This window comes from Quercus lobata, chromosome 11 (assembly GCF_001633185.2).
Source record: "Quercus lobata isolate SW786 chromosome 11, ValleyOak3.0 Primary Assembly, whole genome shotgun sequence".
Classification (NCBI taxonomy): Eukaryota; Viridiplantae; Streptophyta; class Magnoliopsida; order Fagales; family Fagaceae; genus Quercus; species Quercus lobata.
Window position 1 is genome coordinate 6,289,330 of NC_044914.1, and position 16,415 is coordinate 6,305,744.

Below are 16,415 nucleotides of genomic sequence, written 5' to 3' on the forward strand. Positions count from 1 at the left end.
CACAATCCCTCATCCATGCAACTCATCCTCCTGTCCTCAAGTTAGAAGGCCAACTGAAGCTACACATAGCTTCAGCTTTTCAATAGTGACACCCTTAGTCACTATGTCTGCCGAGTTCTTAGATCCACAAATCTTCTCAAGTATTACCAGCTTATCTTCAACAAGATAACGGATAAAGTGGTATTTTGTCTGTATGTGCTTCAACTTTGAATGAAAAGTCGAATTTTTGGCAAGAAAGATTGCACTCTGACTGTCACTGTGTAGAATGCTCATCTCCTGCTTCTTACTCAATTCATCTAAGAAACCATGTAGCCAAATCATCTCCTTTCCAGCTTCAGTTGCTGCAACATACTCAGCTTCTGTAGTAGACAAAGTGACAATCTTTTGCAAATTTGAAGCCCATGATATAGCTGTATCACCCATAGTAAAAACAAACCCAGTAGTACTCTTTCTACTATCAATATCACCAACAAAATCAACATCTACATAACCCTGCAGTTTCAAACTTGCACCTGTGAAGCAAAGACATGTATCTGATGAACCCTTCAGATATCTCAGAATCCATTTGACTGCCTCCCAATGCTGCTTTCCAGGCCTACTCATGAATCTACTCACAACTCCCACTGCATGTGCAATGTCTGGCCTTATACACACCATAGCATACATCAAGCTGGCAATAGCTGAGGCATAGGGCACCTTGCTCATATGGTCCCTTTCTTCCTCTGTCTTCGGTGACTGTTCTTTGCTTAATTTGAAATGACTACCTAAGGGTGTGCTCACTGGTTTAGCTTCATTCATGTTGAATCTGCTGAGAACTTTCTTCACATACTCTGACTGTGAAAGTTTCAATATACCATTAGCCTTGTCTCTAATGATTCTCATACCAAAGATTTGTTTTGCAGCTCCCAAATCCTTCATTGCAAACTGTTTGGACAATTGCTTCTTCAGATTATTAATCTCCTCAATGCTAGACCCTGCAATAAGCATATCATCCACATACAACAATAATATGATGTAAGAATTATCAGAAAACTTAACATAACAACAGTGATCAGTTTCACATCTCTTGAATCTAATTCTATGCATAAAACTGTCAAATTTCTTGTACCACTGTCTAGGAGCTTGTTTTAGGCCATAGAAGCTCTTTTTCAGTTTGCAAACTAGATTCTCTTGTCCCTGAACAATGAACCCTTCTGGCTGAATCATATAAAGGTCTTCCTCCAAGTCACCATGAAGGAATGCTGTCTTCACATCTAACTGCTCAAGATGTAAGTTTTCTACAGCCATCATTCCCAGTACCAGTCTGATTGTTGACATCTTTACAACTGGAGAAAATATCTCTATGTAGTCAATGCCCTCCTTCTGCTGAAACCCTTTAACAACTAATCTGGCCTTGTAACGTTTGCTACCATCATGCTCATTCTTTATTCTGTATACCCACTTGTTGTGCAAAGTCTTCTTTCCTACTGGCAATTCAGTTAATTCCCATGTCTGATTCCCCAACAAGGAATCCATCTCATCCTTCATGGCTAACTCCCACTTGCTTGAGCTCTCATCTTGCAAGGCTTCATCATAACACTCTGGCTCACCACCATCAGTCAACAGGAAATAATTTAGAGTGGGTGAATAATGCTATGGAGGTCTAATGTTCTTGGAAGATCTGCGGACTTCAGCTACAGGTGTACTCAAATCTACCTATGAATTTACATTCTCCTTATCTTCTTCACCCCCTTTCTGGACAGTACCTTTAGTCAATTCATTTAAGTTGACAAACTCAGATTTCTTTTGATCTATCTCTGTAACATCTGACACTATAGTTGACCTGTCCTTATACATAACATGTTCATTAAATATCATATTTCTACTTCTGATGATTTTCTTATTTTGTTTATCCCAAAACCTATAGCCAAATTTCTCATCACCATAGCCAATGAAAAAACATATTTTAGACTTTGCATCAAGTTTACTACGAGGATCATAATCAATATGAACATAAGAAACACAGACAAAAACTTTTAAATGTGAAAATTTTACCTCTTTACCACTCCAAACCTCTTCAAGAAGTCTGAACTCCATGAGAACTGATGGTCCTCGGTTTATCAGGTAAGCTGCAGTGCTAACAGCATCAGCCCAAAAAGTTTTTGGTAGTCCAGCATGCAACCTCATACTTCTAGCACACTCATTAAGAGTTCTGTTCATGCGCTCAGCCACACCATTCTGCTGTAGTGTCCTAGGAATGGTCTTCCCCATCCTAATTCCTTATGCAGCACAATACTCACTGAACCCTCCATCTATGTACTCTCCTCCATTATCTGACCTCAAATATTTTACTTTCAAACATATTTCTGTCTCAACCATGGCCTTCCACTTCTTAAAAGTTTCAAATACATCAGATTTATTTTTCAGAAAATAAACTCATACCTTTCTGCTTGAGTCATCAATAAAAGTGATGTAGTATCTTGAATCTCCAAGGGATGCAACCGAAGAAGGCCCCCATAAATCAGTGTGTACTAACTCCAATTTTTCAGTCTTCGGTGTCCTGCCAGTTTTCAAGAAGCTCACATTTTTCTACTTTCCTAAGATGCAGCTTTCACACATGTCAAAATCAATGAACTTCAATTCTGGTAGTTTTCCTTTTGACAACAGCATCTTCATCCCTTTCTCACTCATGTGACCAAGTCTGCAGTGCCATAGGCTTGTATCAGTACTTGCATCAGTAACTGCAATTATGTCTCTTGGATATGAGGTCATATACAGAGTACCAGTCTTCTTTCCACGAGCCAATACCCTAGCTCCCTTTGTAACATTCCAAGTACCACCAACAAATAGTCAAGTTGTCCAACAGAAATCAGATTCCTCCTCAGGTCAGAAATATGTCGAACCTTCTCCAGTAACCAAACAAATCCATTGGGCAACAATATTCGAACGTCTCCCATACCTACAATATCCAAGGCTGAACCATCAGCCAAATACACCTTACCAAAATTACCTGCAAGATAATTCTGTATAATTTCTCGGTGTGGAGTGGTATGAAACGAAACTCCTGAATCCAAAATCCAATCATCAAGTGGACTGTCTATTGCAAGAAGTAATGCATCATGTACCTCTTCTGTTACAGCATTAATAGAATCATCTCCATTCTTCTTCTTAGGACTTTTGCATTGATTCCTAAAGTGACCTGTTTTCCCACAGTTCCAGCATTGTACTTGTTGGCTTGATCTAGATTTACTTCTGTTCCGATTAGGATTTTTGGATCTTGATCTGCCTTGGTTTGAATTTTTGTCATTACCTCTGCCTTTTGTCTCAAGATTTAGGACAGAACCAGATCCTGAGGTTTCGCTTGCATCTCTTCTACAAATCTCCTCAGTCAGAATTAAATCTCGTATGTCATTGTACTTCAGCTTTTCTTTTCCTGTAGAATTGCTTACTACCATCCTCATTGCCTCCCAACTGTTTGGCAAAGAAGTCAAGACGATCAGAGCACGAATCTCATCATCAAAATCAATTTCTACAGACGATAATTGATTTGTGATAGTATTAAATTCATTCAGATGTTGTGCTACTAATGCATTCCCTGCCATCTTCAAATTGAACAATTTCTTCATCAGATGCACCTTATTGTTTGCGGACGGCTTTTCATACATACCAGACAAAGCCTTCATTAAATCTGTTGTGGTCTTCTCCTTTACAACATTGTGTGCAATAGACCTATACAGAGTTAACCTAATAACTCTCAATATCTGTCTGTCAAGAAGCGCCAATTTCTCAGCTTTCATAGCTTCAGGTTTTTCCCTTAGAAGCGGCAGATGCAACTTCCTCCCATAAAGGTAATCCTCGATTTGCATCCTCCAAAATCCAAAGTCTGTGCCATCAAACTTTTCTATTCCAGACGCCTTTCTTGCTTCTTCTGCCATTACTCTCACTCAAACCTAACCCTAGGCTCTGATACCAGTTGTAGGAAATTTAACCAAAATCCCAACCTGTGAGAAACAAAACAAATAGAGAAAACACACGCCAAAGAAAACAATCACACGCACAAGACAATATTTACGTGGTTCGGCAATTTACCTACGTCCACGGAGTTGCAGGGATTTCACTATTATCAGGAAAAATACAATAGTGCACAAGAACACTCTCAAGAAACCCAATTCCCAATTACACCCTAACTCTTTCACACGGCTGCACTTGCTAGGTTATTGGGAATTATTACTATTGCTTACGGCTTGCACTACATCTCAAACCTAATATATACATTTATATATATATATATATATATGTCAAAGTCGGCTGTTACTAGGAATTATATTCCTAGTTGAATTCGGTCAACTTGGGCTTGTAGCAATTCAAGCCACACAAGCCCACTTCAACAGTGCACATGCCTTCCAAGAGAAGAGCCAAAATGGGAGCTGAACATCAAGATTTACCTACTAGAATTTCAAGGAAGCCTGAATATTGAGGAGTTTATGGACTAGTTAATTGAACCACAATGATAGAATCTTTGAGCATTCTGAAGTCCAAGATTCCAAGAAGGTGAAGCTAGTCTTTATTAAACTGAGAGGAAGGGCCTTTGCCTGGTGGGAACAACTGCAAGTAAAATGAATTACAAGAGGGAAGAGAAAAACTCAAGACTAGTCCAAGATGAAACAGAAAATGAGGAATTATTTTTGCTTTTCAACAATTTGTAGACATAGTACCAACAGCCGCATAATTTGAAGCAGCATTGTAGTTTTAATTAGTACATTGATTCATTCCATCAATTGGTGGCTTGAGCGGATCTCAATGAGAGTGAAAAATAGATGGTGGGCAAGTTCTTAAGTGGCCTCAAACCAGTATTTCAAGATGCGTTAGGGCCTGCACTCTGTGGCCAGTTTCTAAGGCATACAACAGGGCCTTGTTGATTGAAAGGCAACACGCAAGAAGTGAGTTCTTGCTTTCACAGCCCTTTGGAGGTCAAAGAAATACTATAACCAACAATGAAGAAAGGCCTGTGATTGCACAGCCTTTCAGCTTTGCATGATTTCAAACTCTGGAGTGTCCAAACCACCAGCAAAACAGCCTCAGCACTTACATTTAAATGTTAATAAAGTGGAGAAGCAGGTCATAAGGCCACTGACTGCAAGAGAAATGGAGTAGAAATCCAAAACAGAGTCAAAGGCCTTGATGACTGAGGCAATGGAGGGAAAAGAAGATGGAGATTGTTCTGTGTATGATCTCTGCCCTGAAGCGACTTAGAAAAAGCGGAGTGGCTTGCATTGGTCATGAAACAGACCTTGCTTTCACCCAAGAAAGAAGACCAAGAAGATTGGTGTATGAGTAATATTTTTTATACCACCTGTTGCATTAGTGGAAGAGTATAAAACATGGTCATTGATGGAGACAGCTGTGAGAATGTTGTATCACAAGAGGCTGTGGGCAAGTTAGGCCTTGAAACTAAAGAGAATCCATATCCCTACAATTTCACTTGGCTCAAGAAAGGAAAAAAAATGAAGTGAAGGTGACCAAGAGATGCATGCTTTCCTTTTCAATCAGAAAGAAGTTTGAGGAAGCAGTCTTGTATGGTGATGTCAAGATGGATGCATGTCACCTGTTGCTATAGAATCCTTGTACTTTGACAGACAGATCATCCACAATGGCAGAGAGAAAACCAATAGCTTGTACGGTAGAGACAGCTTTTCTCCCAACTTCCCAAGAAGGAAAAGGTGACACTTAAATCTTTCAGCTACCAGCCTTGTTCTCTATTAGCTTTCTAGAATTTCATTAATGAGATCTTAGGCATTGGCATTGTTTACATGTTATTCTTTGCACTAGAACTAGATGCCACAAATGTGCCCAAATCTGTTAGAACTTTGATGAAATCCTACGAGGATGTGTTCCCTCAAGAAGTACCTGCTGAGTTGACCCTCCATAAGAGACATACAACATTCCATTGACTTGATTTCCAAAATCTACATTACCTAATAGAGCAGCCTATTAGGATGAATTCAATGGAAAAAGAAGAGTTGAATAGACAACTGCGGGAACTTTTGGATAAGGGCAAACATTACCCCTAAACTATTTATACCAAAGAAATGGTACATAGAGAATGTGTGTTGATAGTAGGGCTACAGACACAATTACCAATCAAATTATATGTTCCCTATCCCTAGGCTTGATGACATGTTAGATTGTTTAGCAGATGCTAAGGTCTTTTCCAAGATAAACCTTAGGAGTGGAGATCACCAAATATGGCCTGAAGATGAATGGAAAAATGCATTTAAGATTCATAATGGGTTAATTGAATGGCTTGTAATGCCTTTCTGCTTAACAAATGCCCTTATCACTTTCATGAGGCTTATGAACCAAATGCTGCAGACCTTGCTTGGTGAGTGTGTTGTAGTTTATTTTGATGATCATCTAGTATACAGTAAGTGTTTGGAAGATCATGTGAAGCACCTGCAATCAGTGTTGATCTTTTAAGAATGAAGGAGTGTTATGCCAATAGAAAGAAGTTTACTTTTGTTGTCAAGAAGGTAAGCTTCCTTGGTTATATGGTATCTGATCAGGGCGTTTAAATGGAAGAAGGAAAGGTCAAAGCTATCCGATACTAGCTTGTTCCTAAGTCTATAGTTGAAGCGAAAAACTTCTATGGGTTAACCAATTCCATAGAAGGTTCATCAACAACTTCCAACACTATTGCCGCACCACTCACGGATTGTCTGAAGTGGTTTGCCTTTGAGCAGTGGAATGAAGCCACACTACAATTTTTTGATGCTTTACAGAGTGCCTTGTCTGTTGCCCCTTTTCTGCAAGTGCCTGTCTTTTAGAAAGTGTTTGAGCTGGACTGTGATGCCTCTAGTGTGGGCAATGGTTGTGTACTCAGCCATAAAGGTAAGCCAATCGCCTTATTAAACGTAGCAAAGATGAAGTACTACATATATGACCAGGAGTTATACAACAATTCAATGGACTTTAAGCCCTAGCCGACCTATACCATTATATATGAAGTTAGTGTGTGTGGCAATACTTCAATGTAGCGAAAGAGTTAGCTGCATAGGAGAAGTGGTTCTACAAGCTTTTGTGCAAATAAAATAGTGTTCTTTATTCATTGTGAGAGAGAACTAAGGGTGTATTTAGGGTTTAGGTATTGTGAGAGTACTTGCTATTATTATAATCTTCTTATTTTATCGTGGACATAGATATATTACCGAATTACGTAAATTTTCTCTATCTAATTTTTTTCTCTTTTACTTTAATTTTGCATAAACAGTTCTTTTCACAACATAAGAGAAAAGAATAAAATTGGTCATTGGGAAGTAACCTGCAAATTTCCCAAAAAATAGAAAAACAGGAACAAGCGTGTGATAGAAATATAAACCGAAATGAAGTTATCCCATTGATATGGACCTGTCTTGAGGTTTTGACCAAGCAAACTGAAAAAATGGCACAACTATAATATATGAGATGCTGATCTTAAAAATCTTAATTGCCAGGCATAAAGTATGAATCTACACAATTTTAGGGAAAATAGGTAAGTTAATAGAATATGCGAGGATGTGTACTTTTTATTTTATTTTATTTTATTTTATTTTATATTGATATAGGAATAGATATTTGAACCCTAAATATCTCTGTTAGAAATACCAAAAGGTAAACATCTATACTTAGGATTTCTAGAAAAGGAAATAGAATCAAGACCACAAATTTATGGCCTTTGAAACATATAGGACCTTCAAGGCTTCAACCCTCTTACACAAAAGTGTGGTAATTAATTAAGGTCAAGTCCCCCAAGTTTTAGTCCATGAGCAATTCCAGCTCTTGAAGTTTGAAGTGATTACTTTAGTTCCTTAGATGATGTGACCAATCTAAAAGGCAATCACGTTAAGTTTACTTGGGCCCAAAAGTGATCACTTTTATAAAGGACTAAAATCGTTCTTAAACTAAAGTGTAAGAACCAACAATATACTTTGGTGTATGTAAATTTAAAAAGAATGTAACTAAGATCACACACCCCAAAAGAAGGGGAATTAAGATGTAGTGTTTGTTTGTTTGTTTATTTTTAAGTGGGGATAAGATGTAGTTTACACCCTCTTCAGTTTGTATTTATTTCTAAATCAGTTCTTTTAACTTTCAAAATTTACAACTTACACCCTAGACTAACAGATGTTGACAGCATGACACATTGATTGAGTTTGTTATAATACTAAAGAATGTACAGGGGTCGTGCTAGCTAGGGGTGTTCAACAAACCGCAAAAACTACAAAAACTGCACCAAAACCGCCTATAAAATGGCATAATTGCAGGTAACAATGCACCGCACCACACTGCATGATGCAGTGCAATTTGTGGTTTTATAATAAGAAAACCACATAAACCACACCTCATCGCACTCTCTCTATAGATTAATATATTTATTTTTTTAACATTAAATATATTATTAATAGTTTAATGTGGGGCCAGGGAACTTATGATTCGGCCCACGCTCTATTAGGGCTCGGGCCCATGCCGAGGAGGATGTGTGCCGAGGACGAATAGGGAAAGGCCGAAGTGTCAAGGGGAACAGCCGAGGATGACCCTGTCCTCGGCACTCCAGGACTTCAGGGGGAAGAGCAATGTCTCGATGAAGGCCGCCCCCAAAAAGCCCCCTGAAGGAGATGCGAGTAGAATGGGACCCACGTGGGGGTACGGTGCAAAACTGGTTCAAGGTAAATACGTCCCCTCCGTATTAAATGCACCCGCCAGCGTCCTGGCCATATTAATGAGAAAAGACGCCTGGACAGGGCGACTTCGATCATCGCAACTAACAGAAAGTAAGGAGGGACAGCTGATGGGATGGGTACAGAAGTAGGCACCTGCCTGATCAACAAGTGGAAGGCTGAGATCAACTAAGAAGGGCTATATAATGTGAAGGTTAATGCACCAAGAAGGTGGCTGGGAAAAATGGCCAAAAACCAGAACTTCTTAGCTCGCCTCCAGGAGAAAGATTCCTAGGGCAAACACGATTTAGATTATGTACGAACACCACGAAAAACCCACCGTCTGGTGAATAAGGCCTAGCCTTTCAAACTCACGCTCTATAAATGATATTGTTTGGGGCCTTTTTACGTGCGAACCCAATGCTATTATGGGTCGTTACAAATTACGTCCTTACAATTGGCGCCGTTTGTGGGAAAGACTTATGTGATGGCACAGGCGGTAGGTCGAGACAGTCCCCTTATCATTTCTAACAGCCGGTTGTAGTGTTCTAGCGTAAAGTTCCACTAGGGGCTATGTTTACTTACTAGGGGCTGCACTTCGTAGCGTCAGCAGCACGAATGGTTTTAGGGGCTTGGCCAAGGAGCTGATTCCCCTTAAACTAAGGTCCCATGCCATAGCCGAGGGGTTACTTCCCCCAACTACTTATCAAAATTAAGTTTTGGACAGAACCAAGGTATTACATGGTCCTTGGACTCAAACCTATGGGGAAACCAACTACTTATCAAAATTAAGTTTTAGACAGAACCAAGGTATTGCATGGTCCTTGGACTCAAACCTATGGGGAAACCAACTACTTATCAAAATAAAGTTTTGGACAGAACCAAGGTATTGCATGGTCCTCGGACTCAAACCTATGGGGAAACCAACTACTTATCAAAATTAAGTTTTAGACAGAACCAAGGTATTGCATGGTCCTCGGACTCAAACCTATGGGGAAACCAACTACTTATCAAAATAAAGTTTTGGACAGAACCAAGGTATTGCATGGTCCTCGGACTCAAACCTATGGGGAAACCAACTACTTAAAAATCAAGTTTTGGACAGAACCAAGGTATTGCATGGTCCTCGGACTCAAACCTATGGGGAAACCAACTACTTAAAAATCAAGTTTTGGACAAAACTAAAGTATTGCATGGTCCTCGGACTCAAACCTATGAGGAAACCAACTACTTAAAAATCAAGTTTTGGACAGAACTAATGTATTGCATGGTCCTCGGACTCAAACCTATGGGGAACCAACTACTTTAAAGAAACCTGGATACTATGCAGGACCTTACACTACACGTGACATCTCGGATGATGCCTATATCTCCATTGAATGAGGGTCAGACATGAGTTCAAGGCTCTACAAGTGCAGGTAAGCTAACGTTCTAAAATATGATTCTAAATATATCGCATGCACAACTGCTCATACGTGTTAAGATAATTAGTTCAAAATTTATAAACAATAGTAAGTATCGGCAAGGGCAACTAACAAGTAACCAAAAGGAAAAAGGAAGAAAAGAATTTCATATACATGTTCAACAGGTTCAATCTACTAGCAGATTACAAAGTTTTCAAAATGAAAAAGAAACAAGTTAATCGTTAAACTAAAAACAAGTACGAAGCCTGGCCGGGGTTTCTACTTCTTTAATTTTGCATCGGCCAAGTCCTGGGAAGGAGGAACGGGATCAGCTTCGGTGCCTTGGAGGACAGTCCCTTCTAGGGAAGGCTGAGCAGGATCGGCGTCAGTGCTCTGAGGGACCACAGCAAGGGGAATTGCCTGTAGGGGCTGGGCAGGTATGGCTGGCTCTTCGGCATTAGGCATCTGAGTGCCAACCATGGGCTCAGCAACCTCTTTGGGTACCTCGGGATCCATACGCTGAGATGCTTCAATTACATCCTGAAGCTCTCCCTCTTTAAGTGGCTCGCCAGGAGAGGCGCTGACCTGTACAGTACCCGACTGAATAAACCCTCCCTCATGTTGGTCGCTCACGGCCTTGGAGCTGGTAGAGGCGTCCTCACGGATGGCTGTAGGGTAGAATATGTTCTCCGCTTTCCACAAATCAGATGAAGCATCCACCCCAGCTCGCTTCAAGGCCTCATTCCAAACCTGGGAGCAGTAAAGCCTGCATACTCCGGGAATTTGGGCTTTAAGGATGGCTTGGGTTTCAGCTACCCCCGTGTTATAACCATCATCCTCGGCCGTTTCTTTGGCAGTCTCAACCTCGTTTCTGGCAAACTCGACCTCCCGCTTGGCCCTCATGGCTTCGTTGCGGGCATACTCCGCCACACCTTTTTCATGCTCTACCGTGATCAGTCTTTTCTTTAAATCATCGATCAGCTTCTTGGCTATTCGCAACTGATCCTCGGCCTGTTTTTGGGCGCTAGCTAAACCCGCCGAGGCGCTATCCCTATCTCGGATAGCGTCTGTTAGGGCAGTCTTGGCCTTGGCGAGGTCATCCTCAGAAGCTTTGAGAGTCCGCGCAGCTAATAAACGCTTGGAGCGTTCATTCTTGGTCGCCTTACTCTGATTGTTCACCTCTTCCTCCATCCTATAGGTGGCCTGGAGAGCCTGTCAAGGGAAATAAATACATCGTGAATGACAAACCGGAAGTGATAGTTAATAAAGTTTCAGGTTTCAAGAGCCTTACCATGCCCAAGTACCTCTTAGTACTTAGGAAGACCTCCTGCATCCTCATTTTCTTCAGCCCATCCACGTCGGTGGGAAGTAGCATGGTTCTCCCTAATGTGTCTGCCACGAAGCCACCCTCGCCATCTCCAAGGTCCCTCATGGACGTAGTTTCTAGCAGTGGCCCCCCGTGGAGCATTGGGGTGGGAAGCCAGGCACTTGGCAAGGATTGGGCCTCGATCCCTTTTCCCTTGCCTTGGGAAGATTGGGATTCAGTCTCTTTACCCTTGCTTTAGTGCCCAATCTTCAATTGTTTCGCACGTGGGGCTTCCTCCCTCTCTTTAGAAGGTTGGAATTTTCCCCCATCCATGGTTTCCTTGCCCTTGGGGCTCCTCTTTCTCTTTGAATCAGTGTCTTCCGGCCGAGGAGGCAGAGTTGGTTGGGAAGGAGCAGGAAGTTTGGGGCTGTGACTTGGTGGAGGATGACCTAGTTTGGACAGTCTGGGGCTGAGGTGGTGGGGAAGGAGCATTGGGTTGTAGCGTTCCCTGCGCATCCTTCCCTGGTTGACCCTCGAGGAGTTCGAATAGGATGGTCAGGGGCTTTCTCTTGAGTCCCATCTCGACTTGAGAAGATGTGCTTACTGATGACAATTCCGCCTCGGACAAGGCTGGGTTACCTATATCACCAGAAGGATCCTCGGATTGATTGGCTAGATCAAACACCCCAAACCCTTCCTCTGGCTGATCTAACTCGCCTTCATCCTCCGCTACTTGATGAGACGAGTAGGGGCCCACCAGTGGGATGCTCTCTGGGACAGATGGTACTTCAGAGATTAGAAATCCTGTCTCAACCACGGTAATTTTTGGAAGTCGAGGGCGGCTCTCGCTGATCACGTGCCTAGGGTCAGCAAATGACTTCTGAACGGGGGCATACCCTAATATTTTGTGAGCGGCTCGAACTTGACCATCTCCGTCATTTACGAAAACTGCCGCTTGTAGAACAGTCTCCAAGTTCACCCAGTTGACTAAGTGAAAATGCCGTTGATAAGCGTGTGGATCTACAAAAGAAAAATGCATATGCATGGTTAGTTACAGAACCACATCATATCAGAATGGCGCAAAGGGTCAGCACCCTTCCATTCCCTATACCCCACCTGGTTTTCCTTCTACTATGGGGCATGGATTGCTATCATGCCATTCACCGGAGACGATAAGGAAATCCTTGTTTAACCCCTTGTTGGAATCAGGGAGGTATTGAATTAGTCGAACCCTTTCGTCTCTCGTCTTCATGTAGTAGGATTTCTCCTTCAAATTTTGGAGATTATAGCACCAATTCATGTCATGGCAGGTCAGTCTTAACCCCATCTTTTCGTTTAAAGCATCCACGCAACCCAGAATCCTAAACATGTTGTCGGTGCACTGGGTGGGGGCTAATCGGAAGTGCTTGAGGTAACCCCTCGTTACCGACCCCATAGGGATTCTCATACCCCCCTCTACAAAGGCGAGGACGGGAATTACTACCTCGCCCGTTTCCTTCTTATAGTGCCACTCCCTCATCTTACAGTGCCTCAGACTTACGTTGGGAGGAATCCTGTAATCGGCGATAAACTTATTCATCGCCTCCTCAGTATCAACTAATTTCCTCAATCTCGATTTGGCCATCTCTATGATTTATTAAACAAACTCAACCAGCGACGGGAGAAGAAAGGGAACTAGAGAAAAATAAACCCAGAAAAGAAAAAGCACGAGTTAATGGAGGCAGGGAACTTACATAAAAGAGGAAAGGCACTTCGGATAAGCTTTTTGTGCTGGAGATAGACTTGAGTTTGGACGAAAGTTCAGATGAACCCAGGGTATACGCGCTAGAACTCTTAAGTGCAAAACTGAAGAGGCAGATCCGTTCCAAAGAATCTTTTGTACTTTCTAGGGTAACTGCACAAATTTTCCCGCCCATAAAGACCAAGGAATCACCACCGTTTGATCTTCATCATGCCATAGAACGTGGGAAACACAGAGCCGCCCGTATTTAATGAGGCCACATTTCACCTTCCAGGGGCTCCAGGAACGTGTCTCGGGCAGATGAAAAGTCTCGGGCAGATGAAAAGTCTCGGGAATCGATAGGTGACAAGGATTGACAGGCATTGACAGATATCTGATGTCATCAAAACCCTCCTATCCGTCCAAAGAGTCGGATAGCAGGATTTTGAGGGGCTATTGTGGGGCTAGGGAACTTATGATCTGGCCCACGCTCTATTAGGGCTCGGGCCCATGCCGAGGAGGATGTGTACCGAGGACGAATAGGGAAAGGCCGAAGTGTTAAGCGGAACAGCCGATGACGACCCTGTCCTCGGCACTCCAAGACTTCAGGGGGAAGAGCAATGTCTCGATGAAGGCCGCCCCAAAAAGCCCCCTGAAGGAGATGCGAGTAGAATGGGACCCACGTGGGGGTACGGTGCAAAACTGGTTCAGGGTAAATACGTCCCCTCCGCATTAAATGCACCCGCCAGCGTCCTGACCATGTTAATGAGAAAAGACGCCTGGACAGGGCGACTTCGATCATCGCAACTAACAGAAAGTAAGGAGGGACAGCTGATGGGACGAGTACAGAAGTAGGCACCTGCCTGACTAACAAGTGGAGGGCTGAGATCAACCAAGAAGGGTTATATAATATGAAGGTTAATGCACCAAGAAGGTGACTGGGAAAAATGGCCAAAAACCAGAGCCTCCCAGCCCGCCTCCAGGAGAAAGATTCCTAGGGCAAACACGATTTAGATTATGTACGAACATCATGAAAAACCCACCGTCTGGTGACTAAGGCCTATCCTTTTAAACCCACGCTCTATAAATAATATTGTTTGGGGCATTTTTACGTGCGAACCTAACGCTATTATGGGTTGTTACAAATTGCGTCCTTACATTTAATAATCCTAGTTTTCAACCAAAAAAAAAAAAAGTATAATAATCCTAGCAAGTTTTGATTAGGAAAGCCAGCCCAAAATAAAGAAAAACTAGCTCTAGAGTTTAAAATTTGGCCCAAAACAAAGGGAAACATTAGTTTTTGGCTAGACAGAAAAAGTCCAAAATTTGAAAAATATACCAAATTTAAACCGCATCTTAAACACCGTACTGTACATGTGATTGCAAAAATAAGGTGCGGTACGGTTATGATTTTTACTAAACTCTAAACTGCACTGTACCGCACCAGACCACACATGTGACTAGAAAAATGAGATGCGGTGCGGTTATAATTTTGGTTAAATTGCACCGCAAAGTGTGGTGTTAAAAATGGTCCAAAACCACACCACATTACACTGCAAACACCCCTAGCTAGCTGCTTGATAGTGACAGGGGTTCAAATGAACCCCTGAACTAGCCCCCCACCCCCCCAAAAAAAATTATATTTAATATTTTTTTTTTACCTTCTAAAATAATATTTTGAACACTATGAATCTCAATAATTTTTTTAACAATATCTTGACTTTTTTAAACACAAGAAAAAGCCCCAAAAAAAAATTAATTTGATCTAAAATCTATGAAAAAAAATAATGATCCCAGCAACAAAAGTAATTTAAGAATAGCTTGACATAGCTTAATATGAAATAACAGAGTCCAATTTGTAGGCAAACCTCAGATTTTGAATGCCCCACCAGAAACTGTAAAATATTTTCCCTAGAGCCTGTCTGGGCTCCACCACACCTGATTGAAGGGCTTCTAAATAATTTCTAAATCTATATTGTGCATCTTATAGCGTGTGAATTATTGACAATGGTCAACCCCTTGGCACTTTCCTTAGAAAAATATTAAGACCACAAAAATTACATAATTGTATCCACAAGGCAAACACCTGCTGTACTCTAATAGCGTGTGAATTATTACAATGGTCAACCCCTTGATTCTTTCCTTAGAAAAATATTAAGACCACAAAAATTACATAATTTTGTCCACAACTCTTACATTGTCGAGTTGTTAGTGAGGGAAAAAAGTAGTGAGTTTATATGAGTACACACCTCCTCCATGTGATAAGTTGTAGTAAAACTTGTGTAATTTTTTTGTGATACTATCATTTTTCATTTCTTTAATATTGTCTTCCTTGCATGACTGGCTTTAGGCCTAGACCCCATATTTAATATTTATACAAATAAAATGCTAAATTGTAAACTACACCCCTAAAATTTGAGGGTGTTTGGATTATACATCTTGATATTTTAGAATTTGAATTTTACACCCTAAAGTTTGGGGGTTTTTGGATTTTATTCTCCAAATTTTGGCAGTGTTTGGATTTTACACCCTGAAATTTTAAATTTTGGATTTTACTCTTAAAGTTTGAGGGTGTTTGGATTTTATTCTCCAAAGTTTGACGGTATTTGGATTTTACACCATAAAGTTTTAAAATTTGGATTTTACCCCCTGAAATTCTATTCTTTTTGCATCAGCAACCCCTCCGTCCATATTTTTTGTTGGGTGTCACATAAATTTGCCACGCTTGTTTAGTTCATCCAATAAAATGATACTATGCCATTTTTATTATGTCATGCCATTTTTAATTATTTAATTTTTTTTTTAGGGTACAAAAATGATGCAACATCATTTTATAAGATAAACTAAACATGCTTAACATGTTTATGTGGCACTTAATGGAAAATATTAATGGATGGGCTACTGATGCAAACGGAATAGAACTTCAGGGAGTAAAATCCAAATTTTGAAATTTTAGAGTATAAAATTCAAACAGCCCTGAACTTTAGGGGATGAAATCCAAATTATGAAATTTCAAGGTGTAGAATCCAAACACCCCCAAACTTCAAGTGTTAAAATCCAAATTCTGAAACTTCAAAGTGTAGAATTCAAGCACTCCTAAACTTTAGGGGGGTAAAATCAAAATTCTAAAACTCTAGGGTGTAAAATCCAATCATCCCTAAACTTTAGAGGTGTAGTTTGTAATTTAGCCAAAATAAAAAGGCTAAAGTGCAAATTACACCTCTCAAGCTTGGGGGTATTTTGAAAAATAACCCTATCATTTCAAAATTTGAATTTTCATACCTAACGTCAGTTACAACTTTGAGCATTAGTCC